At 37.9% G+C, this 16,702-nt stretch overlaps 1 protein-coding gene across 1 annotated transcript in view; it reads right to left on the reverse strand.

Moving 5' to 3' along the window:
* Window positions 1-16,702, reverse strand: part of ZNF407 (zinc finger protein 407) — a 314,312-nt gene that overhangs the window by 264,493 nt on the left and 33,117 nt on the right. The gene's annotated exons all lie outside the window — the stretch shown is intronic.

Here is a 16,702-nt window from a genome sequence, read left to right on the forward strand (position 1 = left end):
GCACAATAAAACCATCTCACAAGAAAATGAATCTATCTTACCATCAAGAGATCCAATTTTTCAATGGGCTATTCAAATTTAAAAATAATAAAAATGCAGATGTGTACTTGGCTTCTGGTTCAATTTAAATCTGAAACTATACTGTTTTGGGAGAATTGTTTTATACACAAAAGGTCTGATCACACAAACCAAACTGTCAATGAATGATGAAATGGCTGCATAGTGCCAGGCAGTCAATGAGTGATGCAGGTGGCTGCATAATGCCAATATATGATGTCCAACTTTCTGTTACCTCTAGCAGATTCCACCTGCTTCCCTTATAAGAATCTGTGGTTATTTTTAAGTGGCATTTTTAACTATTTGATGAGTTGGATTATAAAAAAATTCATCACGCTGGACTTAGATGGATTCCAATAGAAAGTCAGAGGCTCTTTTAAGATTAGGTCTCAGTAACTACTAGAAAACATACCTCTGGCATTGCACTAGTGCTGAAAGAGAATACCGGCTTGCCTCAAGTCTTGTAATCCTGGCTACTGGCTGGGAACACAGAAAGCTGGTTTCTATTCTTAGCTCAACCAATTGCTTGCTAGATGTCCACAGCCAAATCTTTTCATTTTTCCACACCTCAATTTTTCATTGGGATATAGAAATATTTTCTTAGATTGACAACTGATGAAAATTAGTGTGTAAGAACTATATTATTATTCTATCCCCTGCAAGATGCTTCATTCTGCTTTTATACCCATCTCTTCTACAGGTCTCCTGCCTTCACATTACATGAGTGCTAGAAGCAGGGAACTATAGATAACTGACCTTTCCCATATGTCCTGTACAGACTGGCCCTTACCACAGCTGATAAATATTAAAAAGACCCACAATTACTTTAAATATGCTTACAAAAAGCTTAACTCAAGCAGTTATGTGCCTTGACCTAAGTGATTGTCCCAAATTAAGAAGGAAAAGCCAATGCTTGCAGGAAGGTGTACTTTCCACCATCATCTTTCATCATATGTAATTGTCCCTATACCCTCCTGCGCACAAACTGATTGTATGCCCACTCTTCTCCCTGCTCCCCATCCCACAGTTAGTGCTGAAAAAGGTTTCTCCATACTCAGAGCCCAGTTTTAACCTCAAGCGTGAAGGTGCTGATTAGCTGGCCTGCCCTGGCTGCCAGTTCCATGCTGTTAGATCCCGCTTGCTACTTCAGCTTATATTCAGTTTCTGCTTGGCCATAAACCCTTGCACCCTCTGCTGACTCTAGATGTTACCTCCTCTGCCAGTGCATTAGGGTTTTGGAAGATTTCTTTTGGCTGTTTGCTGAACTGAACGCAATGTGATATTGCACTAGTCATCCTACCCACACAGCTCTGTTAAAAAAAGAGAAATAAAAAGGTAAATAGGCAGCAGATTCTTTGCAGCATTTGTTATTATTATTATTATTATTATTATTATACTAATGAGTTAGTTCAGAGATCTGAAGTAGTTGGTTTTCAACTACAGGGTCCTCACAAGTCTATAGAAAAAATACCTTGAACCGCAACATACATCAGGTTTTTCCAGCTTGCGCTTAAACATATGGAGGCTAAAGCATAGAAAAGCATTGTGCCTTTTGTTAAAACATTATAAAATAAGAACAAAGACCAAAACAAACAAACAAACAAATTAATAAAATGTAGACACTTGTTTAATAAATTCAAGCAGACCAAAATGACTCTACATACTTCTTTAAACTGCAGCAGATTCTGCTTGGGCTTAAAGAAATCAAAATAAAGTTGTGAACCATATAGAATAAAGGATCTCAGAAAAGATTTTAGCAATAACCACCATAGCTGAATGGTTTCCCCTACACAAATATCAAAGGAAAATAGCTGTCAAAAGTGTAAATTAAATCGCTTTTAAATTGAACAGAAAATTATTTCCTATTTTCCACAGGTTATGATTTGGAGTGATCTTAAACCTCTGGAAAAGAATTTCCCAATTTTGAAAAATTCTGAAGCCCAATTACAAGTAATTATAGCTTTTCATTTTCAACATGATGAAATAATTTGATTCTTTTTACAAGAGGTCTGGTTTAGCTCAAAATAGACAAGTGCTTCTGCAATGAGTTAGTACACAAAGACAATAAAGATCATTCCCAACAGAAAATCAGGGATACATGTTGGCTATAAATCATAAATGGAGCATTCAGGCAAAAATAGTTTGTGTGTTCTACAAATGCCACTTATTTCCATTGCACATGAGTGAGATAAAGTAAACAGACCACTGACAGTTTTGGCTTTCAAATACAAAATGGGTAAGATTTGAAAGAAGAAAAAGAAAACGTATGGCATAATCACTACTTTTAGATCTAGTTTTAAAGTATAATTTTGAGAAATGGAGTGCATGAATACAAGCTTTTCTATATTCTCATTACAGAATAAAAGCAAACCAGGACCATACAGCATTAAATTAAAACTAAATATTATTTTAAGTATCTTTTTCCCAGGTCCACTTGCTTCCTCTCCCCCCAAGAATTACCATTTTTTCTTATTCTCTGGAAAAAGAAACTATATTCACTAAATTAGAGATTCTATTTCAGTAAAGCTCCTAAAACCTTTCACACAAAATCTAAAGCTCAACCAGCTCCAAGTCACTGCAGCACAGTTCATTACCATAAAGTTCAATGCACTTTGCAAAAGGCCTGTTGTAAGAGAAAAAACTTCTAAAATAACAGCTACATTTGAAAATAATTATACCCCCACTAACTTGTATTTGAAGCTAGATTTTGGGTACACACAACATACACCTATAAATACTAAGTGCTGTAGCAAACCTCTACACCTTTAGTTTTAAAGGACAGAGGTTTGCACGACACCTCCAAGTTAAAATCAAACTTGATATAACACACATATCCAGTAGCAAGAGGAGAAGTTTACGTGTACTGTAGCAAGTATCATTTAAATGCATTTATCAAAGAGAAGCAAACCTTAGCCTTCTAAGCAGAGAAGTATAATCTGAACTGGAGGCAGAAAAATCTTAACACAACAGTTCTTAACCTTCAGTAAAAGACTGGGGAAGCACTCTTGTCGGCTGGGCTCTGATTTCCAGTGTTCCTACCTTCCCTTGGTTTGTTTGAAGGTTACTTACTTACGCTGTTACTCTTCAAAACCATGGAACTTTATATGTGTGCAAGACACAGAGCACACTATTGTCACAACCTAGGCAGAAACTCATCTAAAAATACTAAGAATGATTATATTATTTAAAAAAAAAAAAAAAGCCCTGTGGCATTTTCATAACATTAAAAGTGACAATAGTATTATTAGGTTTAATTATTTTCCATAATAAAAATGTATGTTCTTTTTTGCCTAATGCTACAAATTGTTTAGCGGTGTGTACTGTGTTATAAAGTGACTAATATAAAATCAAAACCTATGTCTTCAATGTATCAAAGCACCTGGTTACTATTAAGTTTTCACAAAGAAGATTAGTAGATTGAGCACTGACGTATTCAACAAACCCAAGTTTCTCTTGTGGTCAGTCTTCTCAAAGGGAAGCAAATCTTCAAAGACTAATAAAAATAGTGTCAGCCAAAGCAAAAAAACTCCACACAAACAACTGCTTAACCTCTAACAATAAGAAGAAAAAAAAATTTTTTCTTGCTAGACAACAACAAAATGAGAAAATTTGAATTTACAGACATTCATTAAAGGCTTTTAACGTTATTCCAGGCTTTGGGGTGGTGTGGGAACACAGTAGTTTGACCAACAGCAGATATATGGAGGGATAAAGCATACCACCCGACAGAAAAAAAACAGGCACAGTAGCACCAGAAAATTGACATATACAGCCCTCCTACTCCCTCAGGTAAATACGATGTTGAAAGCTAGGAACGACTGTCATATTACAGAATATTATATAATACCATAGTGTTTTATTAGTGTGTACATCTTTTAATGTCATCCCCAAAAATAGCAGACAACAAAGCTCATTTTATATTTGCACAGGCCCCTTTTTGTTTCTCACCTGTTTTAGAATATCGGAAAGGGCACTACATTATAAGAGTTACATATCCTTGTCTGTCTTGGAAGGTTAAAATAGCAGAACAGTGTTTGGTTGAAGGTTATAGTAGTTCTGAGACTGTACTAGCAAATACTGTCTGCAGACTATGTTGGTTTTTTTCAGTAATACTCAACAATGACATGGAAAAAATTCTATGCAAAAGGGATTTTGTTTTTTTTATTTCCTTATTTTCACCACCAGACAGTATTTATTTTTATTAACGTTTGCTTCTTCCCTGGCAGCTGACGCGATTAGAACTTGACATAGATTTTGAAATGTGTACTATTTTCTCCAGTGTCTAACAGCCAAGAGTATGTCCAAACACCCTTGGGTTACCTCATCTAGCAAGACCCAATGTGAATTGAAAGTGCAAGTAACAAAACAGGAGGCATTTGGCCTACATACCAAACTAAAATTATTCTTAATTAATTATAATCAAGAGAAATTATTAATATTAGGAGATAAATACATGATGTTTTTAAATATGCAAAGTACTTATTCAGCCTGCGAGGCCCTGCATCCACCACATGACCCTAAGGACAGGCAGTGGATCAGAGGATAGCTGAGAGGTCCCCAAAGATGAGGATAACAGGAGAAGGTTGTGAGCAATCACGTAGCAAGTCATGTTGGTCTGCAGCTGTAGAGTGCCTCAGAGGCCCCATTACACCTTCCCACCACTAAAAGGTAGACAATACAAACCTTTAGTCCATATAAGAAGTTCAGGTCACAAACTAAATACTACAGCCAGTCTGCTGGAGACCATACCAATCGTCTAAATTCACCTTGACAACTGCATTATTTTATCTACATTAAGGAGTATTTAGAATACAAACAAATAAGAGGTAATTCTCTTCTATTACTTAGTCAGAAGAACTGTCAAGGTATCTTTTTCTCAGTAAAAAAATGACCAGCTCCAACCTGTTTTACTCCATGTCATAGGAGCAGTATTAGTTCAAAACTTTCTAATCTTGCCTAGTAAGGTTTTAGACACAGCAACCCAGTAGACATGAAATCAAACCTTGTCACACAGCAAGTAAAGACACATAAGGCAGCCTAGGGCCCAACACGGCACTGCACATATCTCCAGAGAGGATGAAAAGGTATCTGTAATTTGTAAAAAAGAAGTACAGTCTTTCATTAAAGGAACTTATTTTAGCAACTGCAACCATCCATGCACTGGGCAGGGATGTGAATGATGGAGAAACTTTAAATGTGCTTTGATTTTACAATGATCTGTGCCTTCTACTGACCTAGTTTAAGAAGTGGTTTTACGTGCTTTTATCTTCACTGAGAAGCAGACATAAATAAATTATCTATCTCAATTTTGTTGACATTTTGTTGACTTACACATGAGATGACGGGATTTGTGATGATATACTCACTGTTCTCCAGCATCTTGGGAAGAGTATTCTTCTGTCTGAATGTCACACAGAGCACATGGAGAGACCTACTCTGTGGAAACGTATAAGTGTATCTTCTAGGGAGACAGTGGTATGTTCTGAGTTGTCAGTATATCAATAGTACTCTCATCGAGATGCTCTTTGTTCAAAGGACAGTCTCTTTACATAACTTGTGAGTAGCAGCAGTTGAAAAGTCAATAGAAACAAAATATCCTGAAATGAACCCTGATAAAGTGGAAGAAATACACCAAGAAAAAAAAGGAGAACCACAAAATTATATTAAAAGTTTAGGAGAACTGTAAGACTTTTTTACAGGAAAATTAGGTCTGTCTAAACTGGGGTCATATTTTAGAAAAATTTGAAAAAATATAAAGATTTGAGATAAGTTAATTAGCATTTCTGTACCATGCTTTCAGCAAGATGCATGTGCCCAAACTCACACACACTTCATTGACTTGGGCTGTGACACTGCATATTCACTGCACTTGAGCAACCTCTGAAATCCATGTTAAGAAGAAGCCCTCGGTTGATTTGTCACTGTTTTTATCACAGGGATCTCCTCAAATCCAGCACTCTACCTGAGCACAGCAACCTTTAGCACTGAAACTTTTAGTACTTATATTCTGAAAAGAAAATTTAATCTGCTGTTGACCAAAATCTTAGAACCAAATTTTCTCAAATGCAAAAGATCAATGACATTGGAGTCTCAAGGCTCATTACAATGGCTTTGTAATTAGCCTGCAAAAACGTCTCAAAAACTCTAAGTTGAATATTGTGCAGTTGGGCTTCTCCTCTATGAGGCAAATCCCTGAAACGAACAGATTAGTCACAAGGCCCTTAAGGCAGAAAAGTAAGGAAAGCTTCTGTTCTCTCCAGCTCTTAACACAAGGGACTTCCAATGAAATTTAAACATTATAAATAGGCAATACTCTATCATACAATTCATAATTAGACAGTGGAACTAACTGCTACAAAATGTCATTAAGGCTGAGGACTTAGCAAGGCTGGAAAAAGGATTAGACGTTTATATGGGGTAACAAAAATATCCAGAGCTCTAATAATTTTCCAAGATCTATGAAATATCATGTTCCAGAGTTTAACCCAAACTCTAACCAACCAAAGAATAGGTGGTTTCTTGCATCTTACTCTGAAACCTCCACTGTTATCATTAGATACTGAAATAGCAGGGGTTAAGAAGCCCAGTCTGTTGTGGCAATTCATCTTCAGTTTTAAACAAAACAATCAAGTTTATCCACAGGCTTCAGCTCAAAGTGGCCAAAGGTCATGGTGTGTCATAAGAATCTGAGAATCGAGCAGCTTCTCATGGCAGCCAAAGATATAGAAAGTTGACTGCAATGACAAGTTGAGGTGTCAACACTACATTAAGAACCAATCCACAGAGAATCTTTGCTCAATAGAAAGAAATAAAGGAGAAAAAAAAACCACCAAAAAAAAGAACCAAACTCATAAATAGTCAAACATGCAAAGGTAAAATACAATTGAATTCAGAACTGAGAAGATAGTTTAAGTCAAAAAATTTTTTCAGCCACCGCTTCTTTTTTCTTTCCTTCTCTGCAGGCAGCCCTATCTTATCTGCTCCTTTTTCCACAACAGAACCTGTCCTTGCTCTCCATGTTCCAGAGGATATTCTAACTCCCTAAATCATGTGGCCTTTGTATTTCTCACCTCCCTTACCAGCTCCACAAGAGACAGACTGTGAGGGACCACATCTAGACCACACTCACAGGACAACCAGGTACCTACTGGCTGCAGAAGGCAAAGCTCAACAGTAGAAGTGGGGTTGCAAAATAAAGGAAAAGAGAGAATCCAGCCACAGTCCAGACAACATAAAGCATCAGCCCACTCTTAAAAATGCCAGGTCAAAAGGTTTGAAAAGAAGATGTGCAATTAAAAATATGTAATTCCAAATCCATATGCACTAATCTCTCTGTGTTAATAAGCCTACCTGTAAAATATGAGATAAGGTTCTACCAAATGAAAAAACCACCACATTGATAGTTCCTATAAAACACGGGTCAAAAGATTGACTTCCTGTGTAAATATTTGAATTACATACCGTAAGTAACATTTCAGCCTCTGCATGCAATTATTAAATATTAAGTAAATAGTTATGGATCATATGTACAAAGGTGAATGCAAAATGCAGCAATATTTAAATTAAGATCAAAACAAGAAACAGCCCTTTGGTGTTTTGTTTTTCTTTAGAATGTGGTGGATAATAAATATCCAAGAGCTTTCCAAGGCCTCAGAACAGATTGGATCAGTTTCTTTATGTTTCCTTTTGTAATCCTGTCACAGAAGCAACGTATCAAAAGATACAACCTGCAATTTGGTGGCACAGAGAAACACGGCACCTCCCTCCAGTCCTTGAAGACTTTCTTTTTCTCTTTTTTTTTTTTCTTCCCCAAAACGCAGAAAGGCAAATCTGATGACTTGCACTGAAATGTTCAAATCAAGAATTTTATTACTCAACTCACCCTCTTCTACACTGAGCTCAGACTAATCCAGCAGGTCAGACCCAGTAAGTCACTGACCAACCACAGCTATTCCTAAATTTATGGGAGCCTTGAAAGCATCACTGGTAGCTACTTGTCGAAGCCTACGTACACAGTATGATCCTGAGGTTTGAGGCAGGTAGCAATCTCTCAATTTCCCACCAGGAAAAGGAACCACCTTATCCACAAAGCCACTCTGTTGACAAGTCCCAGACCACAATAACTGCCCCTGCAAGGATGCCTGTTGGTGCGCAGCAGCCCATCCTTCTCCTGCACCCTGTGGAGACAAGGAATTACCTGCACACAGCCATTACAGAACAGGGTCTGCAGACACACAGAAGAAAGGCTGCACTCGGAGCCTGGATTACAACTGAAATTTAGACCATGGACTCATTTTCCCCAATCTATTTCCTTAACCAACAAAATCCAATTTTATAATATAACCACTATACACAGAATAGAGAAGTCAACTTCACAATCATGAGGGCAAAGAGAATCCATCTGAAACTAAAGAAAAGGTATTTAATATACCTACCCATATCTATGAAAATATTTTATTTATTTTGAAAAAACAGAAAGAAACCTAAGACTCAGATGAGCCACTGAAGGCACTATAAAAAAAAAAAAAAAAAGGTTTTTTTGTATTTTTGGGTAGCTGAATATACTTGATTTTGGTTTTCTTGATAAAGTAGAAAGTCAGAAGTCCTTGAATGAACTGGTACAGTGTAAGTAACATTCAGAACCTTTTTACTTGCCTTTTTTTTTTTTCCCTACAAATGATTAATTCCATGAAATAACACCAACAATTTTTCATAAACTATAATGCAGTCTAAGAATAGGCCCCTGTACAAATTGAACACAGTAGTCACATATTTTGTGGGTAGATTAAGGATAAAACTGCTAGCTCCATGCTGTGCCAGATGAAAAGGAACTGTTTGAGTACTTTAGAGCATGCATATTTAGTAGGCTATCCAAATTATTTATAAAACTTTGGGGAAAAAATTACTATTTAAGGAAAATAGTATCATTCAGTGAATAAGGAACCAGAAGAAGAAGAAATGCAGGTTCCATTCTCAGCGTCCAAGAGACTAGGCAAATCATTTCTTCCTGTACAGTTTCCATATCTACACAATTACGGTAGTAGCATTTACTAATTTGGTAAAACGCTTCAGAATCTGTACCTGAAAAATCTTGACATAGGAACTGAGTATTTTGGTAGAAATAAGACCTTCCCACTACACAGATTTGCTGAACTGCTGCAAAAATTCAAAATCTCAACATTATGTTGAGCAGCATGGTATATTTACCACATTATGTACATGTGAGCAACATACATAAATTCAGCTCCAGCTCATCCAATTTAGGAAAATCCCAAGGGAACAAGTAGGTGAGCTGAATAAGTATGTAAAGCCACAGAATATACCCCTGCAGTCAGGCAGCTACAGTTAACACAAAGCAAACCAAGTCTTTACTACCTTCAGCCATCCTTTCTACATTCAGAGACACCCCAGTCATTGGAGAATGAAGCAGAGTGATATGAAAGAGCTAAGTACCAAAGAAAAAGCCTGTAAAATCTACAAAACAAAATGGGCATTTACTTTAGCATCAGAACATAAATAAGTAGTAATGTTTTAATAAATGATGTAGGTGTAGGGAGCCTCAGCAAGCAGCTCAGCAGTTCCATGTAATACCAGTATTGAGGTCTTCAGAGAGACTTGTCTACATGTTATTATAGCACTGTGAAATGCAATTCACAATCCCTTTTGACAGCCTCAATTTAGACATATCCACCTTTACAGTAGGGACTATATGGTACAAATAACTGTCACAACTTATTGAAGAGCTTAGTTACTTCTAGATAACTAAGAAGTCTCTTCATCTTGAGCATGTACAAAGAGACCTCCTAAGAGAAACACCGAAGATATACAAAAGAAATGAAGAACAAAGGTTTGCCCTAAAAATGAAGCTTATTACCAACTTCTCTGAAAGTGAGACACGATCTTTCAATGGACCTCATGGAAAGTTAGAGGTCTATGGAGAACTTGTCACTCAGTAACATTTTTATTGTTATGAATAATGAAGAAATATATTAAAAAAAAATACTATGCAGTCACAGTCCTGTAGAGAGTCAATAATCAAGTATTGATAACATGATTAAAACCAAAACTGATATTTAGAGAGAGAAAAAATATAAACTGATCCATAGTATCAGATTTTACAATAACACAGAAGGTAGGAAGGACTCTTGCTTACTAGGAATTCCTTACCACCTCTTACTTTTTTCTCTCCTTGAACAATTGTCCATGGGGCTCTTCATCTGCTTCACAATCTGCCCAGAATATCTTTCTCCTCCTACCAATTGCCAGCTGTTCCTAATTCACATGGATAGATGCAGCGGTTGTTCATTTCTCATTCTGAAGGATATTAAAACAGTTGGACTTCTCCCAGTCAGGCTGGGAAGGAAAGACATATCAAAGGAGAATGTTTTTCTACCAAATATTACTGAGGAGTTTAGTAACCTTCTCTTCTACAAAAAATACTATAAAGCAAGTCAAACTACAACACTAGGAGAAATAAGCAGAGTAGAAACAGGAATGGACTGGTCTTGCCATCTTCTAGTGGACAGATGATGAACGCAATTCCAGCCTTAACCACTCTCAGTACCAGCAGGCATGGCTAGGACACATGGAAAAGTTAAAAACAAGCGCACCTGCAGTCCTGCTTCCCAGGGCTTATCTGTGCGCCTCCAAGAAGAGTTCAGGTCTGTCTTCTCTATAGTCCACGTTTGGTGGTTGCAGACAGCGCTCTCTTCTCAAGCCTGAACAAGTCCAGCTCCCTCAGCTTCTCTGTGCACATCACTCAAGAAGCCTGAGGCCGGCTTGGAACTGGCCTGGTGGCCCTCTACCAGACTTGCTATGGTGTATTAAAATCTTCCTTGTACCAGGGAGCCCAAAACTGGACACAGTATTCCAGATGTGATCTCAAATGACAGCTAGATGGGAACAATCATTTTCCACATCCTGCTGGCTACACTTTTGCCGACATAGCCCAGCATGCAAGTGCCCTTCTTTCTTGCCGGGGCATACTGCTGATTCACGTTCAATCTGTCCTCAACCAGAAGCACAGGGCCTTTTTCTGCAAAGCTGCTTTCTAGCAAGCCAGCACCCATGCAGTCCTGATGTGTGGTTTGTTCCATCCTAAACACAGGATTTTGCATTTGCCCATCTTTGAACCTTGAGAGGTCCCTATCAGCTCACTTGTCCACCCTGGGTAGGTCCCACTCAATAGCAGCCCTGCCTCCACTGACCGCTCCCCTGACGTTGCTGTCATCCACACACTTGCTAAGAGCGCAACAAACCTCCCTTCTAAATTAACAATGAAACAGAGAAGTCTAATAAGCATGATAGTCTACAGTGGCCATCTCCATGCCACTGCAGAGGAAGGAACAGGAGCCCAAGAAAACTGGCTATTGATTTATGGTGATTTTTGTGAGAATAAGAGCCTACCAGTCTCAAGTATTTGCTGCATCCCCATAAAAGAGCCTACTGTCCATATACCAAACTTGACAGAAGGACTGACTTTACAGTCCTACATATTCACTTAAACCGAAGTCAGTGGTGCTTTAAGTTAATATGATGGATTGTAAACAACTGCAGTTCAGCTGGCACAAGTTTGCTTCTACCAATTTACTGATGGGGGCTGCAAACCTCTTAAAATTGCCAGAGCTCATCTGCCAATACCTCAAGAAAAAAATCACCCACAAGCTGTTCCTGCAAGAAACATCTTTCAAAGTGAATATCCATCTGACAAAATGCAGAGCTGTTAAAGTTCAACAGATTTTGTAACAATTTCTTGCAGATCTTAACCACCTTTGACTATCTTTGACTTTTGATTTACCTTCATAAGTTAATAACAAGGTATTTTTGCCCTTAATAGAAACGGAACTGAATCTGAATCCTGTATTTTTCTTTTAGAGCACGATATGGCCTAAAGAACAAGTGGAAAGATTTAAAGATGTTATGCCTCCAAGAACTCTATGTTCATACAGAGACAAAAAACATCAGTGAGCTACACAAAATAGATTTTAATGCCAAATCAATCTCACCAAGAGCGATGCAAAGACACTTGCATGACCAATGAATTTTCTTTGGAATTATTCCAACAGAGGAAACAAGAGGAAAGTGAAAAAGACAGTTTCTACCCACAAGATTTTTCCAGCATCTCCTACCAAACATTTAACTTTCTGTACATAGGAACAAATCCAGACTATGGCACTACGACAGGTGACAGTCAACTGGAATAGCAGAGAGGGGCCTCTTTTAACAGGCCAAAGATGAGGTATCAATCTTAGCAGCTAGAGATTCACTCAAGAAAAACCTTCAAGCCTCCAATCAATACTGCTTGCAAATTCTCTGTGTGATTGACAAGGAGAGAGGGAAGGCAAGGGAGGACAGCCCACGGCCTCAGGTTCCCCAGGGAGGGGAACAACAGCCTAGTTACACATCTGTAATCAGTCACTGCGGGGAGAGAGGAAGGGTGAAGGCCACGGCATCCTGCCTGCCTGCCTTTCAGCACACAATAGCTGTCTCTGACTTTGAAGGCTGATTTGTCTGGGACTCCCACGGTCAATGGCAAGAACCGGCTTCACCGACCCATTCTCTGCCCGTGCCTAAGGCAAGCTCCTGCTCTGTCCTAGATTTGGGAGGGATCCACATCTCTCCACTGACTTCATATTATGCCTTTAGTGCTTAATCAAAATACTTTGGTTGGGAGCCTAGAAATAACAGCCACGAATACTCTTCTCTTCACTGCTTCTGCGGGAAACTCTATATTGGGCACCTGGGTGGGGAGAGGAAGACGAGTATGCAGAGATGCAGCAGATCTTTCCAGCAATAAAACCAACAAAAGGATCACCAAAGGCAAGAAACATCATTAAAAAAACAAAACCCTGACCAGACCCGGAGTCGAGCCAGCAGTCCTCCCAAGTCAGAGCAGTGGTGAGTTACCGAAAGGCTAATATTCCTCCTGCCCACATTCTACGTGCACCTCCCTTTCCTAATGTCTGGCTAAACATCTGCTGCCTGTAATGAATACAGTTTCTGTTCCTGTAAAGCACAAACACTTCTCAGACTAAGCTATCAGCAACCCATAACAGGCAGATATCTCAGCTTCTGGAAGACTGTAGTTTTAAAGATCTGACAAGGAATAATATCTGAACTTAGGTGGTAATTAAACTGTCTGAGCAACGCTACGAACAGATACATTATCTTTTAGTATCAGGAATGAAGTACTATTAGAGAACACAAAGCACCTCTCTACACAGGAAACACACAAAATGGATCCTTCTCTTGCTGCTGGGAGCTCAACAGATACTCAGATGTTTGATCACGTATTTGACATCACACTATTGCTCCTACTGACTACTGCCAGCTTTTCTGTGCAATCATGCCTGTATAAATTCACAGCTCTCATACAACTTTAAATGACTTTCAGAAATAAATTTTCCTATTGGCCATTTATTATATAATGATTCATGGTAAAACTTCTTGAATGCTACACTGAGCTTCTAGTCTGGGGAGGCAGCAGGGAAGAAGAACCAAGAGACATAAAACTGAACTAAGCAGACCACTGCGTTAATACAGGAGGGAAAAAACAGGGGAAAGAGAAGTTCAAAAAAAGTCCCAAGAAATCCACCAAATTAAAAAGTTACATTTTACGTTTTGTGGCTTTAGAGATTACAGGGGGGAGGTTAAAACAAAAATCAAAATCATCTGTAAAACCGCCATTTTCTGTCACATGCAATATTTTCATGATTACTGAACACAAAACATTTAAGAGAGAAATTTAGAAAGCTGCAAAAGAAACACAAATGTACTTGAGAGGAAAAGAAACCAAAGCATTTAATTTTTTGAAATATCCACTACTGTCATAAAAATAGACTGAAGCTGTAAATGCTAGCTCTGTAACTCATGCCCAACTAGTTTCAGTCTCTGATATTATACTATTTGTATATTCCTTGCTGCTAATAGTGCTAGCTCTGTAACTGATGCTCAGACACATAGTTTCAGTTTCTGATATTACACTATTTGTGTATTTTCTTGCTGCTAATTTAATTCTCAACTGTATCTGAATCAGACATCACACTTTCATATCTGCTAAAGTAAGGTGATTAGGAGTTCCTTTGTGGCACCTTTCCAGATCTCTCATAAATCCATTTAAATCAACCAAAGGCTTTCTAAAAATCACCATTTTCTGTATTTTTCCCTAACTTCATTAGTACAGCACAAAGAGCACACCTTCATGGGAACCAGACAAAATGGATACTCTTTCCTTTCTGCTGGAAGCCCAAGATACAGGCACTCTTTTGGTTGTATATTAAGCATCTCACAGCTACTTCTGCTGACTAACTCAATGATTCTAGACACTCCACCACTATTATTTTTTCATTAGACAATTTACGAACAAACTAATTGCACAAATTGGAAGCATCTTCAGTTCAACAAAATAAATTCTTGTCCACGCAACAATAGACTCTGCCAGAAAATATCTAAGTATTTTGAAATATTAACTATGGGACAGAAAAATACTTTTGTCAAGAGAACTGTCCACGGAAGATCACCTCCTCCTGCTGCCAACTCTTCTAATTGAACCTTTAGCTCAAAAGTGGTAGATAATCATGGTATGGTTCAAATGATGATCAAAACCTCTGTAAGAACTGGCACAAGCCGATTGTTAAATAGCAGTGCATGTGGGCAGTAAAGTATAGAAATTAGAAAGTGCCAAAATCATTACTCTTTAGGTGAAATTATGCAACCATTTCTATGATGGACAGCAGGTTAGCAGTATTTCCTTCAGCCTTGAGTCTATGAATTTGTGCTTAATGCTGCCTATTTCTATAAACACAATGCACTCTTCAGTTACAAGCATCACACATTATTTTCCCCCATCATCCCTAAACAGGAGACACAGTGATCTGGGAACAAACGAGACTGCCATCAGTGGAATTCCTGCATCATTTACTACAAAAACTGAAATTACTCATTCAAATTAAAAAGGAAATATAAAAAAATGTTGCTGACAAGTCACAGCCCTGCCTGCCTCTACCTCTCAGGAGCTATCTTCCACCCAACAACGTTTTTTTCATCTTGAAATTATTATAACCAAAACCAAAATCCTGATCTTTCTTTTGAAGTTCTACCTCCTGTTTCACCGTTAGCCTCTGCTACTTACGGTCTTCATTACTCACAGTTGAGTTCTTTAGTTGGGAATTACTTTTTATTCGTTCTCCTTTTTCCCTATAGCAGCAGCTAAGAGCTACATATTTCAATTATCAAAAAAAGCACACATATAGAGATGCCGTAAAAGGAAATATGTGATTATATCAGCATTTTTCTGAACTTGCTATCTCTCATTTTAGCCTGCTACCTTCAATGGGGCTAAGAATCATGCCTTTATATGTGTTTTTCTATCAGTTAACAGGAAAAAAACTCTGAATAAGATCTCTGGCTACTGTCATAATGCACCTATTTTACATAGGATTGAGCCTGGAATTAGTGCGAACTGTAAGAGTAGGTACTATCATTCAGAGATATTGTAATAATTTTTCAGATGCCACTTTGTTACCAGATCCTGCTCAGTGGAAGTTTGTAGGGTAAGCCTCTCCTAGAGAAAGAATGGGGGTCACACATTGATGCTCATTTCATCAATGGTCTTTTAGACTGTGGCTGCATGTCTTCTGTTATTCAAGAAATCACCTCTTTCTCTTTTGCTATAGGAAGTCAACATGCACTCTAATAAATGTAGTTAACCTAACAGCCAAAATTCAAGCAGGAAACATAGTTAGCTCAATAGAAGTCATCACTGACAAGCAGAAAACATGCAGAAACCTAGGTTTAAAAGAAAACAGTCTTAGAGCTCTGAATCTCATGGAATAACAACCTACATTTTTTCCTACTAAGTTGAATCTTGTTTTTTGAGTATTGATCCTTGATATGATCAAGCAAAAGGAAAAAAAATACACCTCTGGAACAAGTGGAAATAGATCAAACAATTTATAAAATGTTCAGAAATAAACCTTCATGTGTGACCACACAGAGTTTGTTACCTGTAAATACAGAGAGCATCTGTCTGTCTTCCACAAACAATACAAGGATGTAGACGTTACAGAAATACAGTTGCATTTCACCTGGCAGTTTGATGCAGCGTACTTGCACATGACAACACATTGATTTTACTTCTACCTCCATGCAGACATCTACGTAAAGAAATCCATTAGGCAGACAGTTCTCATCTCTATTGACTGACAGAGTGACAATCGAATACTTTTCACCTTCCAAACTGACTGACAGCTAGACACTTAAACAAGCCTTCAAGTTGCAATAATAGTATGAAACACTTTCAATTACCTGAATCAAACAAATCCATGATCCCACTAGTTGAATGTATTTTTCTGTCTGCTGCTATGCCTGGCTTGGTTTACATTGTTGTTTGGGCAATTCAGATCGCTAACAAGAACGCTGCAAACAAACAGCAGCCTAGGGTTTCTAAACAATGAGATATACCTAAAGTAGTCTCACTATAGGCATTTTTGTGACCAGAAAAAATAAATGTAGCCAGCCTTTTGAATCACTTCCTTTCCAGCCTAGCAAGGAAGCAAATCTTTTAAAATTACAAAAAAAAAAAAAAAAAAAAAAAAAAAACAAAAAAAAAAAACAGGGGAAAAAGCAACATAATAAAAAAAGGGTT

This window comes from Calidris pugnax, unplaced genomic scaffold (genome assembly GCF_001431845.1).
Source record: "Calidris pugnax isolate Ruff unplaced genomic scaffold, ASM143184v1 scaffold13, whole genome shotgun sequence".
Taxonomy (NCBI): Eukaryota; Metazoa; Chordata; class Aves; order Charadriiformes; family Scolopacidae; genus Calidris; species Calidris pugnax.